This window comes from Macaca thibetana, chromosome 3, assembly GCF_024542745.1.
Source record: "Macaca thibetana thibetana isolate TM-01 chromosome 3, ASM2454274v1, whole genome shotgun sequence".
Taxonomy (NCBI): Eukaryota; Metazoa; Chordata; class Mammalia; order Primates; family Cercopithecidae; genus Macaca; species Macaca thibetana.
Genome location: NC_065580.1, coordinates 58,961,740 through 58,988,043, shown reverse-complemented (window position 1 = coordinate 58,988,043; position 26,304 = coordinate 58,961,740). Strand labels below are relative to the sequence as shown.

Here is a 26,304-nt window from a genome sequence, read left to right as displayed (position 1 = left end):
GGTCTTTCATTTAATTAAATTCCCACTTGTCCGTTTTGCTTTTATTGCAATTGCTTTAGGGGACTTAGCCAAAAATTATTTGCCACAGCTGATGTCAAAAAGGGGATTTCCTACATTTTCTTCTAGGATTTTTATAGTTTGAGATGTTACACTTAAATCATTAATCAACATTGAGTTAATTTTTGTATATGTGTAAGAAAGGGGTCCAGTTCATTCTTCTGCATGTGGTTAGCCAGTTATCTCAGCACCATTTATTAGATAGAAAGTCCTTTCCCCATTGCTTGGTACTGTTGGCTTTATTGATGGTCAGATGGATGTAGGTATGGGCCTTTATTTCTGGGTTCTCTATTCTGTGCCATTGGTCAAAGTGTCTGTTCCGTTCGTCAAAGTGTCATGCTGATTTGGTTACTGCATCCTTAAAGTAACTTTGAAGTAGGTAATGTGATGTCTCTGGTTTTGTTCTTTTTGCTGAGGATTGCTTTAGCTATTTGGGCCCTTTTTTGGTTCCCTGTTAATTTTAGAATAGTTTTTCTAATTCTGTCAAAAATGATATTGGTAGTTTGATAGGAATAGCACTGAATCTGTAAGTTGTTTTGGGCAGTGACAACATTAGTTTTTCCAATCCATGAACATGGATTGTTTTTTTATTTACTTGTCTCATTTCTGATTTATTTCAGCAGTGTTTTGTAGTTCTCTTCAAAGAGATATTTCCCCTCCTTGGTTAGCTGTATTCATACGTATTTCAGTTTTTCATGTGGCTACTGTAAAAGGAGTTATGTCCTTGATTTGGCTCTCAGCTTCAACGTTATTTGCTTGCAGAAGTGCGACTGACTTTTGTACATTGATTTTGTTTTGTGAAACTTCACTAAAGTCATTTATTAGTTATAGGAGTCTTTTGGCAAAGTCTTAGGGTTTTCCAGTTATATAATCACATTGTCAGTGAAGATAGTTTGATAACTTCTTTTCCTGTTTGGTTGTCTTTTATTTTTTTTCTCTTGCCTGATTGCTCTGGCTATGACTTCCAATACTATGTTGAATAGGAGTGATGAGAATGGGCATCCTTGTCTTATTACAGTTCTCAAGGGGAATTGTTCCAGCTTTGCCTATTCAGTATGATGTTGGCTGTGGATTTGTCACAGATGGCTCATTATTTTGAGGTATGTTCCTCCAATGCCTCTAATCTGTTAAGGGTTTTCATCATGAAGACCTGTTGGATTTTATCAGAAGCTTTTCTTGGGTCTATTGAAATGATCATATTTGTTTTGTTGTTAATTCCATTTCTGTGGTGTATCACATTTATTGATTTCTATACATTGAGAGAAGATGATATGGTTTGGCTCTGTATTGCCACCCAAATCTCACCATAAATTGTAGCAATCCCCATGTGATATGGGAGGCATGCAGTGGGAGGTAATTGAATAGTGGGAGCAGGTTTTCTTCCATGCTGTTCTCAGGGTAGTGAATAAGTCTCACAAGATCTGATGGTTTTATACAGGAGAGTTCCAGTGCGCATACTCTCTTGCCTGCCACCAGATAAGGCATGGCTTTGCTCCTCCTTCACCTTCCTCCATGATTGTGAGGCCTCAATGTGAGGAACTGTGCATCAATTAAATCTCTTTTTTTGTTTTTTTGTTTTTTGTTTTTTTAATATATTACTCAGTCTCAGGTATGTCTTCATTAGCAGTGTGAGAATGGACTAATACAGAAGACATACTAGTGGCCAGCAAACCAATGAAAAAATGCTCATCATCACTAATCATCAGAAAAATATAAATAAAAACCACAATGACATACCATCTCACACTAGTCAGAATGGCTATTACAAACTCCAATAATAGCAGATGCTGGTGAAGCTGCAAAGAAAAGGCAACATTTATACACAGTTGGTTGGAATGTGAATTAGTTCAACAACTGTGGAAAGCAGTTTGGAGATTTCTCAAAGAACTTAAAAGAAAACAGAGCTACCATTGAACCCAGCAATTCCATTACTAGGTTATACCCAAAAGAAAATAAATAGTTCCACCATAAAGACACAGGCACTCATAATGTTCATTGCAGCACTATTCACAATGGCAAAGACACGACATAACCTAGGTGCCCATCAGCACTAGATTGGATAAAGAAAATGTGGTACACATACAACATGGAATATTATGCAGTCATAAAAAAGAATGACACAACATCTTTTGCAGCAACACAGATACAGGTAGAGGCCACAATCCTAAGTGAATTAATACAGAAACAGAAAGGGAAATATCATATATTTTCACTTATAAGTGGGAGCTAAACGTTAGGTACTCATGGACATAAAGATGAGAACAATAGACACTCTGGACTACTACAGATGGGAGGGGAGGAAGGTGTGTTGATTGAAATGCTACCTATTGGATACTATGCTCACTACCTCGGTGGCAGGATCTGTACTCCAAACCTCAGCATCATGCAATATACCCATGTAACAGACCTGCACATGTACCCTCTGGATTTAAAATAAAAGTAAAACTTTTTTAACGTGCTAATCATTTCTGGAAACACTTCACAGACACATTCAGAAATAATGTTTTGCCAGCTACCTGGACATTTCTTAGACTGGTCAAGTTATGCATAAAATTAGCCATCATAGGTACTTACCAAGAGCCAATCACTTTGCTAGGCACTGACTACTGAGTAGCATAAAAGATAAATATAATCTGACCTCGTGGAGCTTGAATTATAGTAAGGGAGACTTTGCACCAAATTAAGCATATATATTGATGGTAGTCTTGCCCATGTCCTCAATATATTAAATTCTCTGCTCTAATGTCACCTACTCTGAAAAGACATTCCCAGGACAGCATGTTTAGATTCGTGAGTAAGAATGATACTACAATTTGCTTTTCTATTTAGTCACATAATATCATTATTATATGTGTAGTATATGTCTAAATAGATCATATATTACATATAATAAACATAAAATATTAAACATGTAACACATTTGAACTGTAATATAATCTATAACAAGGCAGGGGAACATTTATTTGTTGTTTAACACATACACTTTATTGAAAAACAGAGCACTCATAGCAGAATACAGAACAGGAAGATGAAGATCAGTGTAATGGAAAAGACTTTTTTTCATTTCTAATGACACAGAATAATACGAAAAGTACTTTAAAATGTTAAGTGTTTTATTTACTTCTTTTTGTTATTGAGTGTGAAATGACTATGAAAATGTATGAAAAAAATAATGGTTTTTCTCTAAAAAGTACACAGTTAAAAATATGCCCATCTCAAAATGAAAAATCGCATTTCTTGTTATTATATATTGTAACTAGAAAAGTATGCATGAAAATGTGAGTATGATACTAATACATCATGCAAGAAAGCCAAGCAATAAACCCTCACTATCTCAAGAAAAATGACCCATTATCTTTACACTCCAGAAACAACTTTTGTATTTTTACAAAGTAGTAGTAGATGTATTTTCAGTTCTTCAGACTCTGTTCAAGCACTGAGTTTTAAGCTAATTTATTTTTACAAAAGTGCGAAAGAAGGTTAATTTGCATTTTTCTATTACTGCATATTGTTACTGTTTATTTTCCCCCTCCCTACCTGCCTTTCATTAGTTACCTTTTTGTTATTATTGCTTTTCTGATAACTTGAAAGTTGGAATTGTGAGGCAATTTTTTATTTGAGTGATTATATCTAAATTCTTAAGACCTATTCCCCTATTTGATGTCCTTTATAAATTTCTAAACCTTACCAATGCCTAGATTTTTGCTACAAGCAAGACCATTACTTTAGGCTTTTTACCTTCCGTTGTCATTGACATTCTACTTTATAAACTTCCTCATATGTTAAGAAAAATTTTTGGCTCACAAAACTAGAAGACCAGATATAACTCAGCCTTCAAGATTGACTTAATCTAGTCACCCTATCTCTGTTTTTTGGTAACTCTGTCCAATATAATTTATTCAAATTCACTCTGTGCTTGCTTCACTGCCAGCCTCAATTTTTTTTCATGATGAAGTGGTTATAGTATAATGTCAGACATCTGAGTCCCACATCAGGAAGAAGGAAACTTATCTCTTTTGGTGGATCTCTTTTAAGAGAGAAGAAACTTCATTTCCAAAATCCTCCAGCAAGTCATTGTCCATGTCTCTTAGCCTCATCTTAGTTCATATATTCAATTTATATCCTTCATTTTGCCTAAGGGTAATGCCGTATGATGACTGGCTGAGGCCTGTATCATTGATCCAGTCATTATTACTCTTGAACAATAAAATTTAAAACTTCAAAGTGGAGTTTAGGTCAGCTGCCCTTAATGCAGATGAGATATTTGGAGAATTTTGAATTGCTCATTTCAAAAATCAAGTCATTGATTAAAAGAGGAAACACGCAAGGCTCAGTGGCTCATGCCTGTAATCTCAACACTTCGGGAGGCCGAGGTGGGCGGATTGCTTGAGTTCAGGCTCAGGAATTGGAGACCAACCTAAGCAATGTGGCAAAACCCCATCTTTCCAAAAAAAAAAAAAAAGAGTTAGCCAAGTATGATGGGGCATGCTTGGGAGGAGCAGTTAAGCACAGGAAGTGGAGGTTGCATTAAGCCATGACAGCATCACCACACTCTAGTCTGGGCAAAAGAGTGAGACCTTGTCTCAAACAAAACAAAACAAAAAAAAAGAAATTACAAGTAAATAAATAAAATAAAATAAAAGAGGGAACAGATGAATAGTTACAAACAATAACCTCTCCATTCATTATCACCATACTTATTTAAAATATACTCCAAGTCTCAGACAGTTTTGAAGAAAAATAAAAATTAAAATTAAAAGGAGATCTAAATATCGGAAATCAGTGACTGGAAGGGTTACAAAGTTGTCATTTTATAATATTATCTTACAAGACATAAACTAGAGCTCACTGAAAGTATAGATTATTGCATAAGATAACTGGGTACAAGATCAACACTTGAAAATAACTCTATATTACATCAGTGTAACTGATTAGAAATTGTAATAATTTATTACATATTCATACTCATAATAGTCACAAATCACTGTTAAATGTTAAAATAAACCTAATACATAATATGTAGTATCTGTATGTTTAAAGTTATAAAATCTTACTAAAAGACTTAAAATGGGTAAAGGACTGAATAGCATGACTAAATATTTAAATTTTTACAAAACAAAATGTGGAAAGAACAAAAAATGAGCCAAAACATTTCTCACCAATATTTCTTTAGTATAGTTAAGTGAAAAAAATTCCATATTCTAACTGCTTTTACTTTAACATCCTTAAATAGAATCAGGAGCCACAACTCTGTAAGTATACATTCATAGTGAGTTTGGTTTGTCAATTTTTAGTAATATAACTTGTTGAAAGGATAAAGAATGGAAGAAGAGTTTACATTTTTTCTGTAGCTCCTGGAAATGATCTAATTCTGTGTTTCTCATCTCTGTCTGCATGGTGGAATCACCTGGGATCTTTAAAAATTATTGATGTCTAAGTCCGTGCTGACCCATTACATCATATTTCTGGGAGTGATACCAGGCCTCTGGAATTTTTGAAAGTTTCCCAGGTGATTCTAAAGTAAATCCCATGTGACAGTCTCTGACTAAATTCCCTAACACAGGCTCTATGACAATGATGAGGAACTGCAGAAAAGAAAATGCATAGCATTTTTCTGGAAATTTAGAAATATTGTTATAAATTGTTGGGCTACAAAGAAATTGATGAGCAAAACATCGTAACTATTCCAAGACAATAAGCTTTAAAAGACTAAAATGATTAGAGAACAGGACAGAATGTTTTGGAATCAAAACATCTTTCATGCTTATAAAAGTATAAAATTGCCCAGAAAATTACTTGGTCAGGCTGAGTGTGTTGTCATGAGAGATTCTGTAGATGTGTCCATTTCCTAACCCTGAAGCAGACATCCAGCCCCAAAGCAGCCTCAGACGCGGTCAAGAGGGTGCAGACCAGAGTGGATGATGAGGAGGTGGTAAAGGTCAGGGGCAGATCTGAGGGCCAGAAAGCTCAGCTGAAACAAAATAAACTCAAAAGCAGGCTGAAAATTACATAGAACCAAACCTCAGTTTTCATGATACACTGGGTTTTTCTCTATTCCAGTCCTGACTTTAACAGTGGCTTGGAGACAACAAATGCTGTGTTTCAGGGCATTACTGCTCAGTGCTATTTTCTCAAGATGATTCCTGCTTCACCTATATCAAATATCAATTGTGAAGCGTCTGAAAACAAGTTGTTTAGCAAGCAACAAGTTACAAGGTCTTATTCAGGTATATTATTAGTATTATTAGAAGGCTATTTTCATAATTCATAGGGCTTCATTAAAATATGTTGAAATACTGTTTAAAATAGATGATTTTAGACTGGATCTTTCGAAGTTACATTTTGTAAGAAAATATTCCCCAATGGATGATTCTGAACAAGCTTTGCCTCTGGAAAGGGTGATTTTAAAATAATTTTGGCAGGAATTTGATATATTAAGTTTCTTTTTCTGTGATTGGTGTTTTAGTAATAATTATTTTTTAATTTAAGGTGACATTTTGAAAGAACATGGAGAAACCTGAAAGAAGTTATGCTAAAAGTAAGTCAGTCAAAGAAAGACAGATACTTCATGGCTGCTCTTACATGAGGCATCTAGCCAAATACACAGAAGTTAGACAACAGAATGGTGGACACTAGGAGATGGCGTTAGGTGGAAATACGGGGAGTTGTTGAATTGGTGTAATGACACACTATACAAGAGAAAATTCCAGAGACCTACTGTATCACATAGTGACTATACTTAATAATCAGGTATTATATAAATTGAACTAGTACTGAAAAAAAAGTGTTTTTTTAAGAGGGTAGATCTCATGCTAAATGTTCCTGCCACAAAACAAAAAACAACAACCAAAAAACACAAAAAAGGAATAAAAGGAAACTTTTGGAGGTAATGTTTATTACCTCAACTATTGTGACTGTAACACGACTGTACATATATATGTGTCCAAACTCACCAAATTGTATACATTAGTTATATGCAGTTTTCATACACCAATTATACCTCAGTAAAGCTGGAAAGGGCCATCGACAGTGGCTCGCACTTGTAATCCCAGCAATTCAGGAGGCTGAGGCGAGAAGACTGCTTGACCCAAGGAGTTTGAGAACAACCTGGGCAACATAGCAAGACTCTGTCTCCGCAAAACATTTTTAAAATTAGCCAGGCACGGTGGCACATTCCTGTAGTCCTAGCTGCTCGGGAGGCTGAGGCAGGAGGATCTCTTGACTCCAGGAGTTTAGGGTTATTGTGAGCTCTGGTTACACCACCAGACTTTACCCTGAGAGACAGAGCAATTCTCTCTCTCAAAAAAAAAAGCTGGAAAAAAATAAACATTTTTGATTCAGTGTCTTTAACTGTTAATACTAAGAATATATGTTTGTGGGATGACAGAAGATAAAGGAAAGATCTACAAAAAGAGGTGGCAATCATTATTTTAAGGTAAAAATGCTATATAACCTTTTAAGTTTGGTACATAAATATTTTCTTATAAAATTCTATGTTTAATAATATCCACATTATTCACACATTATATGTTAAAACTCTTTCTAGCATGGCAGACTACCATGTTTTTACTTCTCAATAATACAGGCAAAAAATATTAGAGCTTAGGAGTTGATCATCTATAAAACATTAAATAAAATTTATAAGAAGAGAAGTTTCCTACTGATGTATTTGCACGTTTTTATTTAGCCTGTGACATTCGATTATTCTACCAGATACTTTTATGCTTCTTAGTCAGATTAAAGTCTTCATATGTTGAACCAGCCTTGCATCCCAGGGATGAAGCCCACTTGATCGTGGTGGATAAGCTTTTTGATGTGCTGTTGGATTCGGTGTGCCAGTATTTTATTGAGGACTTTTGCATTGATGTTCATCAGGGATATTGGTCTAAAATTCTCTTTTTTTGTTGTGTCTCCGCCAGGCTTTCATATCAGGATGATGCTGGCCTCATAAAATGAGTTAGGGAGGATTCCCTCTTGTTCTATTGATTGGAATAGTTTCAGAAGGAATGGTACTAGCTCCTCCTTGTACCTCTGGTAGAATTTGGCTGTGACTCCATCTGGTTCTGGACTCTTTTTGGTTGCTAGGCTATTGCCTCAATTTCAGAGCCACGGCTGGTTCAACATACACAAATCAATAAACGTAATCCAGTATATAAACAGAACTAAAAACAAAACCCACGTTATTATCTCAATAGATACAGAAAAGGTCTTTGACAAAATTCAACAGCCCTTCATGCTAAAAACTCTCAATAAATGAGGTATTGATGGGATGTATCTCAAAATAATAAGAGCTATTTATGACAAACCCACAGCCAATATCATACTGAATGGGCAAAAACTGGAAGCATTCCCTTTGAAAACTGGCAAAAGACAGAGATGCCCTCTCTCAACACTCCTATTCAACATAGTGTTGGAAGTTCTGGCCAGGGAAATCAGGCAGGAGAAAGAAATAAAGGGTATTCAATTAGGAGAAGAGGGAGTCAAATTGTCCCTGTTTATAGATGACATGATTGTATATTTAGAAAATCCCATCATCTCAGCCCAAAAATCTCCTTAAGCGATAAGCAACTTCAGCGAAGTCTCAGTAAACAAAATCAATGTGCAAAAATTACAGGCATTCCTATACACCAATAACAGACAAACACAGAGCCAAATCATGAGTGAACTCCCATTCATAATTGCTACAAAGAGAATAAAATACCTAGGCATACAACTTACAAGGGATGTGAAGGACCTCTTCAAGGAGAACTACAAACCACTGCTCAACGAAATAAAAGAGGACACAAACAAAGGGAAGAACATTCCATGCCCATGGATAGGAAGAATCAGTATCGTGAAAATGGCCATACTGCCCAAGGTAATTTATAGATTCAATGCCATCCCCACTAAGCTACCAATGACTTTCTTCATGGAATTGGAAAAAACTACTTTAAAGTTCATATGGAACCAAAAAAGAGTCCGCATCGCCAAGACAATCCTAAGCCAAAAGAACAAAGCTGGAGGCATCATGCTACCTGACTTCAAACTACACTACAAGGCTACAGTAACCAAAACAGCATGGTACTGGCACCAAAACAGAGATATAGACCAATGGAACAGAACAGAGCCCTCATAAATAATACCACACATCTACAACCATCTGATCTTTGACAAACCTGACAAAAACAAGAAATGGGGAAAGGATTCCCTACTTAATAAATGTTGCTGGGAAAACCGGCTAGCCATATGTAGAAAGCTGAAACTGAATCCCTTCCTTACACCTTATACAAAAATTAATTCAAGATGGAAAACCATAAAAACCCTAGAAGAAAACCTAGGCAATACCATTCAAGACATAGGCATGGGCAAGGACTTCATGTCTAAGACACCAAAAGCAATGACAACGAAAGCCAAAATTGACAAATGGGATCTAATTAAACTAAAGAACTTCTGTACAGCAAAAGAAACTACCATCAGAGTCAACAGGCAACCTACAGAATGGGAGAAAATGTTTGCAATTTACTCATCTGACAAAGGGCTAATATCCAGAATCTACAAAGAACTCATACAAAAACTTACAAGAAAAATACAAACAACCCCATCAAACAGTGGGCGAAGGATATGAACAGACATTTCTCAAAAGAAGACATTTATACAGCCAACAGACACATGAAAAAATGCTCATCACCACTGGTTATTAGAGAAATGCAAATCAAAACTGCAATGAGATACCATCCCATGCTAGTTAGAATGGTGATCATTAAAAAGTCAGGAAACAACAGGTGATGGAGAGGATGTGGAGAAACAGGAACACTTTTACACTGTTGGTGGGACTGTAAACTAGTTCAAACATTCTAGAAGACAGTGTGGTGATTCCTCAAGGATCTAGAAGTAGGAATACCATTTGACCCAGCCATCCCATTACTGGGCATATAGCCAAAGGATTATAAATCATGCTGCTATAAAGACATGTGCACGTGTATGTTTATTGTGGCACTACTCACAGTAGCAAAGACTTGGAACCAACACAAATGTCCATCAGTGACTGACTGGATCAAGCAAATGTGGCACATATACACCATGGAATATTATGCAGCCATAAAAAATGATGAGTACATGTCCTTTGTATGGACATGGATGCAGCTGGAAACCATCATTCTCAGCAAACTATCGCAAGGACAGAAAACCGAACACCACATGTTCTCACTCATAGGTGGGAATTGAACAATGAGAACACTAGGACACAGAAAGAGGAACATCACACACAGGGGCCTGTCGTGGGGGGTGGGGGGGGAGGGGGGTGGGATAGCATTAGGAGATATACCTAATGTAAATGACTAGTTAATGGGTGCAGCACACCAACATGGCACATGTATACACATGTAACAAACCTGCACGTTGTGCACATGTACCCTAAAACTTAAAGTACAATAAAAAAAGTCTTCATAAACGTAATCAGTGTCTCCAGTGTTGAAATATAAGATGTTATATAAAAAACGTTAAAAATATTTACATCTTTATAAATCCTAATTTATTTTTAGCTGATACACCAATTGAAGTTCCACTGAACTGTGTTTACTGAATCATAGTTCTACTGAATACTCTTAATGCCCTTTGGATAGTCCTAGAAAACCCTGGCAAACCGGAAATATTAATGCCAGGAAGACTAGTCCAAGCCAAAGTTTACAACCACACTGATCCCAAGACAACTTACATAGTCATCAGAAAAATGAGTTTTGGCCACTTTTCTGTCTCCTGGAAACAGTGCTGACAAAACTAGAAAATTCCAATGTCACACAGAAAAGTACTAGAACAACAATGGGCTAGATGATCTTATGCCCACAGGCTGTCTAATACTTTGCGGCATACAAAGTTCTTCCCCTCCTGTCTTCATTCTTTGCCTATGGTCTAAACCGTTTTACACTTGTCTCAGATCTTCCTACGATGTGTTGTTTTTCCTTGAACGTAGTTCCCCCCTTCCTCCATCATTATATTATTAGCACTGGAAGGTACTTCTTTATGAGGGTGGTGGTAGTGTTATCTGCTATAATCTAAACCATACGTGTTGAAACTCTCACTTCATTTTTGGTTCATCTCAATTTTGCAGTAAACAAAATATAAGTATTTTTTAAATTTCCACTTACTATGTCATTTACTTTCTAAAGTATTATCGATTTAATTGTGTGCCCAAAGAAGATATACTGGAATCCTGACCCACAGAGCCTCAGATATGACTTTATTTGGAAACATATATGGAAAATCATGTACTGAGAGACCCTCCTAATAAGCCCAAGTGAATTTGTGTCATTACTTCCTAATGCATCTTACTTTTCTATTACTGTTATTCTAATCATCATGTTAAGAAACATCTGAGAACAGAAATTGAATGCAATTTGCCTAAAAGTTCAGTTATCCAGACTCCAGCTTGGTAACCAAATATAAATTAAAAATGTTCTGACAACAAAAATTCTGGACTTAAAATATATTACCTTAAATCCATGCACCCACCTCAGTGGAAATCCTTTGGGCTCTCATTCAAAGCCTATGCCCTAATTTATAGACAGGTCTACAAGTAAAATTCACTATTTTCAGATCAAATACACAGAAATGTAAGAAATTCCTCAAATTTGGTATATTCTATTTTTGAAACAAAGTAAACACATTAAAGAAAATGCTAAATATATTTTGAATAGTACCAGTAGACTAAATTTCCACGCATTAAAAACTTATATTAGTATTTTAAAATTCTGAGTTTTTACCTGTGTATACATCTTTCATAGTAAATGCTGTACATTTATAAAAATGTATTCTTTCTGCGTTATCACTTTAAATCAAAGATATTTTCCATGCCATTACTTATTGGCCATTACAACTATTTTAATGTCTCAATAATATTCTACTTTTTAATTTCATTCCATTAAAACTATAAATTAAAATACGTAGATAGCAACAAACAATGGCTGATGGAACTGTAGCTTACAGGGATGAGGTTAGTGATTATTTAAAGTTGATATGTATATCAGTTTGTTCTCATACTGCTATAAAGAACTGCCTGAGACTGGGTAATTTATTTTAAAAAGAGATGTAATTGATTTACAGTTCTGCATGGCTGGAGAGGCCTCAGGAAACTTACAATCATTGCAGAAGGGGAAGCAGGCATGGCCTTTCTTGTGGAAAGTGAGAGAGATCGCATGAAGGAGGAACTGTTGAACACTTATAAAGCCATCAGATTTCGTAAGAATTCACTCACTATCACAAGAACAGCATGGGGGAAACTGTTCCCATGATCCAATCACCTTCCACCAATTCTGTCCCTCAAAATATGTGTATTATGGGGTTTACAATTCGAGATGAGATTTGGGTGGGGACACAGAGGCAAACCATACCAATATGTAAACTCTAACACAACAATATAATATTCCTCAATAGCTATTGGATGATTTATTGTAATACTGTATGACTAGAGTTATTCAAAAGGTTTTAATTTTATGTATCTGTTGTTTACTAAGTCTGAAAAGTATGCAATATGCAAGACATGTTAGTCATATTTGTAGAATATTTAGAAATACTTTAGCTTAATAGAAGATATTTCAGATATAGAAAAGTAACTAACCACACTTGCTTGAATGGGACAGGCTAACTGCATAAAACACTTTGCTGCCCAAATTTCCAGCTCTGGTTGCAGCTAGAAACATTATCAACCAGTCCTTATACTGGGAAATAAACCATGCACTGTTCTGGTGGGAAAATCCCTGCTGGTAAGGAAAGATTAATATAACCCAAGCCACATTGCCCCATTCTGCAATGAAACTAGATTTTGAAACCCCTTTGGAAAGACTCTCTTCCTTACAAAACAAAAATAACAGAAATCAATTGAGGGATGTATTAACCTAATTATTAAAACATATATAAGTGACTCAAGAAACATACATTTTCTTCTCATAACAACAATTACAGATGACTAGACCTACTTAAATTTAAACCTCCCAACTTGCTAACTTCTGGATTTGTTTTAATGGTAAGGGAAGGGAAATATGATTTGTTTTTAAAGAAGCATGAACTGAATCAGACAATTGATACACATCACTCGATTTAGTAATTATGACATTGCTATGGAGTATTGAGGAAACAGTCCATGAGAAAGATACATGGCTATTAAATGGAACACCCAAGATTAAAATTTTGATACTCCTTCCTTCCTGTATTCTGCTAACTTGATAGGTCTTTCTCAAGTTCAAAGAGCCACAAAGGATCCTTCAAAACTATTAAGACACCTTCTTTCTTTCTGATTTAAACTCTAGCTGGAACTATTTCAGTTGCTCCTGTATGTCTCTCAAATGCATCAAAATTTAGTTCTCAGTATCTGCAATCTATGGTCTAGCAGCAAAGGAAAAGAACGTAAAAAGAGGAATAAAGAAAAATAGAATAGTACAGTTGAAAAAAGATAAAAAGATGTAGAAGAAGAGAAAGTAGATGAGAAAAACAGAAACACAGCCCCAATTCCCTACGTTTTAGCTACTGTACTTGAGAAATGTACTGATAGTGTGTTTCAAGAGCTCCCACCTTAACTGGAGTTCCAGCACCGGAGTGGCTAGCAAGAAGAGTGGGACATAGGTGGATACAGTGTGCCTTCCCCAGAATACTTCTTTTACCTGCTGGGCAGACTGACACCTAATTGTCTGACCCATGACCAGGTGGCTCTCAACAGGAAAACAGTTTATATTGGAAGACAACTGTATTGTCTTGTGGCTATTGTCTAACCTCTGCCCGCTTTATGCCATAACCATCACCTTGTCCCTGAACCTTGCATTCTCTCTGGCATTCTAGGGAAAACTTGGCCTCAGATTCTTCAGAGAGAAGACACAAACTGGTTATATAGCACCACAATAGGAAACAGGTTCAAAGATTTTTACTTACAGATTTCAGGCAGGGTGCAACGAGCTGGGAGGGCAGCCCACTGTCCCTGAGTCACATGAGGCAAGAATGAAGAGTCAAGAAGCGAGAGAGAGAGAGAGAGAGTGTGTGTGTGTGTGTGTGTGCACGTGCAAGTGTGGCAACTAGTAGTCTATGTAAGAGAATAGGCTGTGAGACACTTTAAGCTCCCAGGCAAATGCCTCGGTGATCCATGTATTAGTCAGCGTTCTCACACTGCTAATAAGGACATACCCGAGACTGGGTAATTTATAAAGGAAAGACGTTTAATTGACTGACAGTTCCACATGGCTGGGGAGGCCTCACAATCATGGTGGAAAGCGAATGAGGAGCAAAGTCATATGTTACATGGTGGCAGGCAAGAGAGCTTGTGCGGGGGAACATCCAGTTATAAAACCATTAGATCTCATGAGACTTACTCACTATCATGAGAACAGTATGGAGGAAACCACCTCCATGATTCAATTATCTCCACCTGCCCTTGACACATGGAATTATTACAGTTCAAGGTGAGATTTGAGTGGGGACACAGCCAAACCATATCAGTTCACTTAAAGGAAATGGAGGGATAAACTGGGAGCCCAGTCTGTTAAATAAGAGAGAAGCCTCTAAGCTGTTATCTTACTACCAGCTTGAGCCTTTTGGGTGGCTGTTCTACTTCTAATGTCTACGCAGAAGCTTTGCTGTGATGTTCCTATGATAGCACGTGTGTGTACTCTTACACTTCATCTCCGTTATTTTTTAAGAGTTCTGGGTTAAGTTTTGAGTTTGTTGAGAGCTCTGAATGCTGACAAAATAAATGGAAAAAGTAATTCTAGAATTTAGAGTAAGACCGATATATCACACATTGCATATTTCATCAACTGTCATCTCAGTTTCAATTTTTCTTTAGGATAAATCTGCCAGGAAGTCAGCCAGTCTTCATATCTTGACTTCATTATCTCTGCAGTATTTGGTACCATAAAATAATTTTTAAAAAGAAGCAGAAGGAAATGCAACTGCATACCGTATCCTGTGTGATGTCCATGGGATTTGCATTTATTGCCTCTGCAATCTCATTCCTTATCAGTACTTGCAAAGTCCACTTATGACTGACAGTCCACTTAGCCAGCAAATGTGACATATTTTGTATTTTGCACTTTAAAAACTATCTAAAACACATTAGCAATTCTTTGAAAACATGGCAGTGTAACCTGAAAAAAAAAAAAAAATGACAGTACTGTCATTCAGTATACTCCAGTTGCAGTCCATTGTCTGAATCTAGATTCAGGATTCAAGGTTTACCTGCGCTACTTTCTGGCTGGTTAGCATAGGGAAATTCACTTAAGCTGTCTATGTTTCACTTTCTATTTGTAGAATACAGAAAACAGTACCTGTCTCCTGGTGATTCAAGAAGATAATTCTTGGAAAAGTGTATAATATCATGCTGTCCTTTGCAGAGTACACTCAACAAAGTAGTAAACATCACTGTTATTATTATATTATTATTATTATTATTACTGTTATCACCAATGTAAAATACCTGAAGAAATAGTCTCACATAGCCATCAGTGTCTAGAAATATCCCATCCCTACACTGTTGACTATACAAGGTTTATTACTCCAATTTGTTAATAGCCAATTTGCTTCAAAACTGTACATGCATACAGGTCAGGTGAGAAGAACAGAAAATTATATATTATTTGTGAATCAACTAAATAAAATGCATTTTGTATGTGGTTTCTAGATTGCATATTTATGCTGGAAAATATGGCCTAAACGAGCTTTGAGGGTCAGAATGTCTCAATAATCCTATACCACAGAGGCTGAGTATAACCAGCACTCTAAGGATGACTAGGTGGGAGTCCTGTATGTTTCTCTCACAGAACATTTGTGGTCTCTATGTCTCCTGAAACATTCTGTAGATACATAGAATTACTGCATTTCTGTATTTATTGCAAATCAGTGTTGATGGAACAAAAAAGTGAATATACAGTTATCTTAAAGAATGAGGACTTTTACTCTGAAATAATGTACGATTTACTAATTCAAGATGTCTCTTGGATAGTTAAATATAAAGCCCAAATAATGAAGATGTCATGAAAGCAAGACTTCTAGTTCACTTCAGCAATTATCTGTCTCCTATGTAGAAAACACATACACTAGTAATTGCAAAAGTGATACCTGCATGACTATTTTACCAATAAAAATTTGTGCTATTACCCTATGTGTAATATCAACCAAAAAAATTTAGTTCAATATATTTTATAAAAATATATTTTAAGTTTCCTCCCTGTGGCTTGCTAAATGACAGTCATGTTACAAATCTGTAATAACATAGTTTGTCATAATTATGCTGAGATCCACAAAAGCAGAAGATGCTAACGGGCACTACTGTAAGAACTGACCTGCGGTGCATTCTTCTATAATCACCAAAAATGACTAGGGAAAATGTCATGAGATCATTTGAGAAAGTTTTCAAAAGTGAATTAAAATTTCATGTGGTATTATCACTGACTAAGCATTCCTGAAAAATCAGTTGAGGTTTCTCTGAGTAAAGTAAAGCTACACTGGGCATGATAGTACAACAAAGAGAACAATAAAACTCTTCAACCAGTGATAGTCATATATTATGTATGTTGAAGGGAAAGCAAACAAACAAACAAAACCTGGCATTTGTATCAATTAAGTCTGGGTACCATAAAGTAAGAAAAATAACTGTAATGAAAACAGAAGTACGTCTTTCATTCTAAACTTCTACTTAATCTTCCATTTTATCAGACTTAAGCTTCTACTTTTTCAACTGCCTTAGGTCTTTTGAGTTGCAAACATGTTCTCTTACTTTTAAGATGTAATTATCTTTTCCATAAAAAAAAAAACCTCCTGAACAATCTACTTTATTCCTCTGGAAAAAAGTTGAAATTCAAGTCAAACACCACTATTTGTTTTTTCCAACAAGGCTTTCATAATGGAGTATTTCAGTTTGCTTAATTTACTATTTTAAAAAACTCCATATATTACTCTGTAATGCTCTAGTTTATGTAGTCAAAATTGTTGAACAACTCTTTCATAAAAGTATTTCCATTTTTAAACTTTAATTTATGCCTTGAGTATTCCCATATTTTAACATCTCAGGGTTAATCCTTGCTGTTACACTCAAAAAAGTTTGAATATTGCAGCGATTATTATTAACAACATCTATCAAAAAAAAAAAAACAAGGAAAACAACAATTTCTATTATTTCTGAATGTCCTCTAGGAATAATGGGAATCACTGTATCATGATTTTGCCTCTGCATCTGTGATTAATTTGTTTCATTTGCTGTAATTTTGTGTTATTAAAATCATATATTTTTATCAATTTCCATTTGTGACCTCTAACTTTGCTCTTGCATCAGTGACAGGCTGTAGCAAAATCTTAATTCACCATGCCACAACTATGCTCCATTGTTCACAAAGGGAATTCGTTATCGGACTAGAGATAGTACAAAGTTAGCGCAAAGTCACCATCTAGATTACTAAAACAACTTTGAAAGTCAGGTGTGTAACTATATTCATGATGGACAACACATTATTAGTATCATTATATGTAATTTAGATTCATAGCTTTTACAACATATAAAAAAAGTACAAAATACTAGTAGGCATCATCGGCTTTTATCTTTCAGCTTCTAAATATGCATTATAATAAGAATAATAAAATCTATTACTGCTCAGAAGCTGAATCCTGTGATGTATAAAATAAATTAACATTATGCCATACACAAGCTTTCCCACTCATCTTTCATGGTAACCTTCAGTTTTCCAGTAGGTGACCACTTGCAGTAATTTGTCTTAAACCAGTGGTCACACATGTTGAGGATGTTGCCCAGTTGCTGAGGGAAAAATAATTTGATGAAATAGAAATGAAAATGTAATAGATGTTTCATTCCACAGCAAATGTTTTTCAGACTGTAGACAGTCTTCCTGGAATGAGAAACAGATTCTGAATTCTGGAGATGAAGCAAAGAGTATAGAAGGAAGAACTCCATTGTGCACCCAAAGCAATGCAGTCGTCATCAAAATCTCTTAGCTCAAAGCCTAACCCAAAGCTAGAATTTTATCAACTTAATTCGAGTTAGGAACTTGGAATGATACCCACCTGGTTTGCAAGACCTTCACCAGATGCCAGCTCCCTGACTAGCCTCTAAAACTGTAGCCTCTAACACTGTAATATATATGTGTGTGTGTGTGTGTGTGTGTGTGTGTGTGTGTGTGTGTATTCTTTCTCAATTACCCAGTCTGTGATATTCTGTTATGGTAACACGAAATGGACTAAGACAAGCCCTTAATTATACATCAGGGATTTTTGTTCAATATGAAACTTTTATAAGGTCTTAATCCAATTTGAAAGAAAAGAACAAACCTTTGATATTTTCCAAAAACCAAAAAGATGTTTCTCTGTAGCTCTCTCTCTCTCTCTTTCTCTCTCTCTCTCTCTATTTACTTTTGAGACAGAGTCTCGTGCCCAGGATGGAGTAAAGTGGTGCAATCTCAGCTCACTGCAGCCTCCGACTCTCAGGTTCAAGTGATTCTTCCTCAGTCTCCCGAGTAGCTGGGATTACAGACATGCGCCAGTATGCCTGGCTAATTTTTGTACTTTTAGTAGAGATGTAGTTTCACCATGTTGGCCAGGCTGGTCTCAAACTCCTGACCTCAGGTGATCCATCCGCCCCAGCCTCCCAAAGTGGTGGCATTACGGCATGAGCCACCATGCCCAGCCTTTCTCTTTTTAATATATACCATATTTTGTATTATTGTCATTGCATTTAATATATAGTTCACAATCCACAGTCTCTCTCTCTCTCTCTCTCTCTCACACACACACACACACACACACACACACACACACAGAGGCACAAAAGTCATGGTAGGGGCCAGGCGTGCTGGCTCATGCCTGTAATCCCAGCACTTTGGGAGGCTAAGGCGGGCAGATCACCTGAGGTTGGGAGTTCAAGACCAGTCTGACCAATATGGAGAAACCCCATCTCTACTAAAAATACAAAATTAGCCGGAGTGTTGGTGCAAGCCTATAATCCCAGCTACTCGGGAGGCTGAGGCAGAAGAATCGCTTGAACCTGGGAAGCGGAGGTTTCAGAGAGCTCAGATCTCGCTCCTGCACTCTAGCCTGGGCAACAAGAGTGAAGCTCTGTCCATCTCCCCCACAAAAATAAAAGTCATTGCAGGTTGTATAATGGCCCCCAAGGATATCAAGCTCCTAATCCCTGGACATGTGAATGTTACCTTCTATCGAAAAAATAAAAAATAAAACTTTCCAGATTTGATTAACATAAGGATATTGAGATGGTGAGATTATCCCGGATAATGCAGGAGGGCTCTAAATGCAATCAGAAGTGTCCTTAGAAGAGGGAAGCAAAGCCAGATTAAACTACAGAATGGAGAACAGACCACGTGGTAACAGAAGCGGAGAGAGACTTGAAGATGCCACGCTCCTGGCTCTGAAGATGGAGAAAGGGGCCGTGAACCAAGGGATGCAAGGAGTACAGCTCTAGATACTGAAAGTGTCAGGGAAATATGTTCCCAGTGAAGAATACCATTGGGAATAATACAAAATATGGTATACACAATGATATGGTATATGTTTGAAATACAATAATACAAAATATGGTATATATTTGAAATGGCTTCCAGTTTCAAATATCATTACATTTAGGGAACAGAATAATTTCTTGGCAAAAGCCGAACGTATATTACTTAAAGTTGTCTCAAGAACTGCCCTACTTCTAATAGGTTCTGTTCTACCCTGACTGATGAAGAGGCAGCAGAAATATTTTCTATCACAGGCTCTTATATCTCTAACTTCTCCCTAAATCTTTCCAGAGATTATGGGATCAGAAATGGGCAAAGGAAACATATGCAGTCAATTTCTAGATGGCCAGGGACCCAAGGCCTAGAAAAACTGTGAAGATATAACAATACATCTATCTCAGGAACATGTGCTGAGTTTGCCAGAAAATAAGAAGGAAGAGATGTCACAGCACATTTATAAGGTCTAGGAATTATGAGGCAGTAGGAGAAGCCAATTGAGAAGATACACACAAACCAGAATACAATTAAAGTGAAACCATGATTTCCAGAAAAAAAAGACAGAGAGAATGTATCACTCCCATGGTGTCTGTGGTTCAAGGACATTTTCTGTCCGTAACAAGTCTATGAGGATCTCTGCACCTGGTAATAAAAATGGCCCTGGCTGCAGTAACGTAAATACTTCCAAAAATATTGTTTGAATTTTTGAATGTACTTATTTTAATCAGATGCTCTACACTGTACTTTCTATTTCTTTCTTTCATTTTTGATACCAATTCTCGCTTAGTTGCCCAGGCTGGAGTGCAGTGGCATGATCTTGACTCACTGCAACCTCCAGCTCCTGGATTCAAGCGATTTTCCTGCCTCAGCCTCCCCAGTAGCTGGGACTACAGGCATGTGCCACCATACCTGGCTAATTTTTTGTATTTTCAGTAGAGATGGGGTTTCACTGTGTTAGCCAGGATGGTCTCCATCTCCTGACCTCGATCTCCTGATCTTCCTGCCTCAGCCTCCCAAAGTGCTGGGATTATAGGCATTAGCCACCGTGCCTGGTCTCTCTCTCTGTTTTTAAATGACATTATTAGAATTTGAGTATATTTTGTATGACTTTGAAGTAATGGTTAAATCTCACGCTTCCTGAATCATATAGGGTGTGCAGGTATCATGTGAAGCCTGGGTTCTGAAATAGGACACATTCAGTTTGTGCTCAACTTTTTCACGTACCATCTATGGAACCTTGGCATGTAACTAAACCAACTCACTCAGATCTAAGGTTACTCCACAGAGTAACTGTGTTGGTTCATATAAAGCATCTTACCCAATGCCTGACAAATAGTAACTGTTAAATAACCACTGGTCATTCTCTCTCTTGCCATTATGCTAGAAGAGAGTTTAGTTGGCCAGTAGAGTTTGGGAATGTAGGAGAAAATAATGGAGGAGGGATAAAATTAGAATGGTAAGTTTATAGAATTGTATTTTTCTACTGGTCATCACTAAACATTGCACTTCTTTAAAATCTAAGTTGTACAATACTAAGTATGGGGGTAAACCCTTGGCCCATTCATTCTCCCTGCTTCTGCTCCACTTTGCATTTCAGGGAGGCTCACCCCTATACACTCTTAAGCTACTGTGTCTGCTGGCTTTGGCAGGGATCAACTAGCAGAAATGTCTCACGGAAGACTGGAGCCTGGAAGAAGAGAGAAGCTAGAGTATTTCTTCCTCCTCTCTCTCCCTGCCTCTAGTGACATCACTGGTGTGCACCTGCATCTCTTCTACAGTTCCAGCTGCCACCAAACTGTTCCATTACAGATCAAGCTTTCCCCAGGTGACTATAAACCAATAACACTACTTCGTCCCTTGTCCTTTTATCCCTCTTGGTCTTCCTAAGCTCTAGGTGGACTTAGTTTTTCATTTTGCTTCTCAGATCTTTCTTTACCTCTTGTTTCTATTTACTTCATTGGATGCTGACAGCTATAGTGTGGGGTAAATAAAAGCCGCCTCTCATCTTCTCTGAGCATCTGCATTAGTTCACACTGTGACTGCTTATTCACTATCTTTCTTCCCTATTCCATTGCTACTTTATAAGAATGATATCCATGTTATTTTGATCACTGATCTATCCTAAGTGCTTAGCACAAACAAAAAAGTCCTGAAAACATTGCTTGAACTTATGGTTGTTATTAAGGTTTTCCAATGCTAGCAACTATTATACTAGACTAAGTTGATTAAAGGTCTTCCAGAGACCTGGAAGATACTTAAAAATTACAGCAACTGTCCCTGTATTAGCATGCATTGCCAATAATAACATCACTTTGCCAAAATGGAGAGCACAATAGTCAATAGCATAAAAAGCAGATATCACATTTATCTTGTTAATACCTTAAAATGAATTTTAAAATTAAAATGAGTTATTTAAGAATAAAAAGTCAAATCAGACTATGAGCAAAACATTTGCAAACCACGTATCTTTTTATAAAGGTCGTGTATCCGAAATATACAAAAGATCTTGAAACTCAACCGTAAGAAAACAACCCAACTGAAAAATAAGCAAAATATCTGAAAGATAAAAGATACCTCACCAAAGAAGATATACAATAGACAAATAAGCATATGAAAATGTGCTCAACATCATTTGTAATTAGGGAAATACAAATCAAAATGGCAATGTGATACCACTACACACCTATTAGAATGACATACATCCATAGAAACCTGACAATATCAATTGCTAGTAAGGATGCATAGCAAGAGGAACATTCATTTTTGCTGATGAGAATGCAAAATGGTACAGACACTTTGGAAGAGAGTATAGCACTTTCTTGCAAAACTAAATAGAGTATTAATATGCAATTCAGCAATTTCACTCCTCGGTATTTATCCAACCGATTTAAAACATCTCCATGCAAAAATCTGCATATGAGTTTTTATAGAAGCTTTATTCATAATCATGAAAAAATGGAGCAGCCAAGATATCCTTTAAATAGTAGAATATATAAAAAAAATGTTTTACATTTTTACAATGGGATACTATTCGTGATAAAAGGAATGATACCAGTGTTTACCAGGGATATGTGTGTGTGTGTGTGTGTGTGTGTGTATGTGTTTATACATGTTTGTGGTTTTCTGTGTGAATTGATGAAATATGGGAGAATTGTTCAAGTGGTGAAACTTCTGTACGGTATTGTAATGACAGAAATGCTATGGTATCTACGATACTGAAACGTAATGCTAAGTGACATTTTGCATTTGTCAAAACCCATTCCCATAACAAAGAGTGAACTTCAATTCATGCGACATTTTAAACAAGCATTTCAGATATGGGGATAACCTAAAATGGAATGTAGACTATTACAAGAGAATTTAAATGTATTACAAATGTATGAAACAACCTCACTGAAGGGGATGGGGGGAAAAGGCACTGACTTAATTTTGAAAATGAGTGAAGTCTTTAAGAAAAAAGGTAAAAGTAGCACTATATAAACACTGCACACTAGTTGATACAGTTGCGTCCCGTGGGGTTCACTTAATAATTCTAATAATTCTAATTAATAATTCTATACTATACATATATAGTGTAATTAAACAAATAATGGGTGGTTAATGATAACAGCTAGGTTTCTCATTGGTGTCATGGGAGTTTACAGATAAGAAAGGAGAAGCAGCTAGAATGACCCACGTGGCATGGATTAGCATTGAAGGGATCAACAGAAACTCAGGCTTACATTTATATAGATACAGATGACTAAATAGATAAATATTTATAGATAGGTAACACAGGTAAGTATATATACAGGTATTTCCTTGTTCTGCCAGTGGAGGGCCGAGAAGCAAAGACTTCAGTTACACTAAGCACACCGAACACATTATCCAATGAAAAGAACCAGGACTCCTTGGGAAAAAAGCTGGTTCTAGGACTAGGGCAGGTGATATACTTGAGGAGCCTACAGCACTGTGTAGTGTCATAAAGTAAGAAAGTAATCACCCTTCTTCCCACACCACACACACACACACACACACAGAATGATGGGGTATGTCAAAGAAAAAAAAAGAGCCAATGGAAAAAAGCTTCTAATGGCTAAAATTGAAAAGCATTTCAGCAAGAAGATAAAGTAGTGATTAATTATAATCAAAAATATAAAATGAATATCCATGAGTCCATACTGACATAAATAAATGAATAAGTAAACGAATGAAGCAGAACAGAAAAGTCTTCAACGCAGAAAAATGTCAAATAAATTAAGTAGATTTTCTGTCCTTACTACCCTTTCCTTAATTTGGGCTGCACAGAGCGACTTCTTTTTAAAGAATGCAGTATGCAAGGTGGGTCGGGAGGAGGAGTAACTCTGCCATGAAAAAAAAAAAAAAAATCTGACAGAAACTACTTCAGTGAGGAGATTAGGTCAAAAATAAGTCAGGTTGATAATACGGAGTATTGGCATGATGTAATAAGAATGGCTTTAGCCTTAGCTTTAGCTCTGTGGTCTTCTGCTCCAAAACTCACTCCTCTAGTCTATGCCTGAGTAAAACATCCGACAAATCTCAAATGAAAGACATTTTACAAAATACTCATTCTACCAAATACCAATTCTCCTCAAAGCTCTCAAAACTTCAACAAGGAAAGTCTGAGAAAAAGTTATACCAAGAAGAGACTAAGGAGATACGACTAATAAATAGAATACTAATCCTAAATGAGATGCTAGAATAAAAAACAAAGGAGATTAGGCAAAAACTAAGGCAATCTGAACAAAACATTAATTACAGTAGATAATGTGTCAATATTGGTTCATTATTTTTGATAAATGTACCATACTAATGTAAACTGTTAATAACAGGGGAAACTGGGTGTTAAATTGTATTCTTCCATTTTCACGCTGCTGATAAAGACATACCCGAGACTGGTAATTTACAAAATAGAGAGATTTATTGGACTTACAGTTCCACCTGGCTGTGGAGGCCTCACAATCATCGTAGAAAGCAAAGCGGAGATCCTATGTGGATGGCGGCAGGCAAAGAAAGAGCGCTTGCTGCGGAACGCCTCCTTTTAAAACCATCGGATCTCGTGAGATTTACTCACCATCACGAGAACAGCGCAGGAAAGATTCGCCCCGTAATCCAGTTCCCTTCCACTGCCTTCCTCCCGCAACACGTGGTAATTGTGGGAGTTACAATTCAAGAAAAAATCTGGGAGGGGACACAGACAAACTATATCACAAATAAATGGAATTATCTGTACTGTCTTCGAAATTTTCAGTAAATCCAAAACTACTCGCAAATAAAAATTTTATTACACAACGGAATATGATTCAGCTGTTAAAAAAAAAAAAAAAAAAAAAAAGGAATCCTGCCACTTGCAGCAACATGGATGAAACTGGGGGTCATCATGTTAAGCAAAAGAAGCCAGGCATGGGTAGGTAAGTAGCATATGTTCTCACTCAGCTGTGAGCTAAGAAAGTGGATCAAATGGAGCTTGAGTGTATGGTGATGGATGCCAGAATTTGGGAAGAGTGGAAGGGAAGGAGGATAAAGAGAAGTTGGTTAAGGCATACAAATATACAGTTAGATAGAAAAAATAAATTCTAGCATTCAAGAGTAAAGTAGGGAAATTATGGTTAGTAATAATTTGTTGTATATTTCAAAATGGCTAGAAAAGAACAATTGCAATGTTCCCAACACAAAGAAAAGATAAATGGTAGAGTTGATGGATATTCCAATTACACTGATTTGATCATTACACATATCCAGTTATCAAAATATCACCTGTACTCCAAAATATATGTATAACTGTTATATATCAATAAAAATTATTATATATAAGACATTAATCACATCAAAATAAATCTATACATTCAAAGCAATTCAGATAAAATTAATCAAAGAAGTTTTTTACATAGACAAGCCAATTCTTAAAATTATATGAAAAAGCAACCATTCAAAAAATAGCAAAGAATTATCCAAGAGCAAGGTCAGAAGACTGCAATTAATGATGCAGCAATTTTCGTAATTATTTTTCATAATATAATTCTATTTTAGGGATAATGTAATTGGGGAAAATGACCTATCTAATAAATGGTTCTAAGATAAACTTTCATTCAAAGATAAAAAATAAATTTGATTTCCATTTTATACTAACAATAAATGTTATTGGCATTAAAATACTAAATGTGAGCAATTAAAATACTTTGGAACAAAACAGAAAATAGTAACTTCATGACTGCAAGATAATCAATAATTTTTAATAATGTATTTTAAAAATAAAAATCAAAATGGTAACACTCTATTCAAGCACACTGAAAAATAAATCTCTGTGTATCACAAAATGATTTAAAAGGCAAACCACAGACTATATAAAAAAAAAGGTTTGAACAAGGTGGCCATCAAAGGGACACAGATCTGAGATGATAAAGGTCTCTCACAATACAAAAATCAGACAGACAGCAAATAGTTAAGAAAATAGGAGATAGTGGCAGAGACTATAAATAGGGAGTTCACTGAAAAGGGAAATAAAATGACCAATAAGAAAAACAGATAATCTACTTCATTGCCAGTGAGGGCAATGCAAGTTAAAACTGTGAGAAACAATCAGTGTCTCAGAAGCATTGGTGAAGCTATACAGAAGCAAGAATTCACCCTCACTGCTTTTGAGATTTAGTTGGCACCAACATTCTAGACAGGAAAGTGGAAATATCCTTTTAAGATGGCTGTACCCTACTATCAAGGAATTCAATTTCTAGTTACATATTTTAAAGCAGTACTTAAAAAAATTAACCACCAT

The 26,304-nt window shown here is 36.2% G+C and overlaps 1 long non-coding RNA gene across 1 annotated transcript in view; it reads right to left on the bottom strand.

Annotated features, from left to right (window-relative positions):
- The window catches only part of LOC126949892 (uncharacterized), a 159,477-nt gene extending 134,942 nt beyond the window's left edge, over positions 1-24,535 (bottom strand). The window contains exon 1 of the long non-coding RNA XR_007723988.1: positions 24,466-24,535. This is a non-coding gene — a long non-coding RNA (uncharacterized LOC126949892). The remainder of the gene's footprint in view (positions 1-24,465) is intronic.
- Between the last annotated feature and the right edge of the window lie 1,769 nt (positions 24,536-26,304).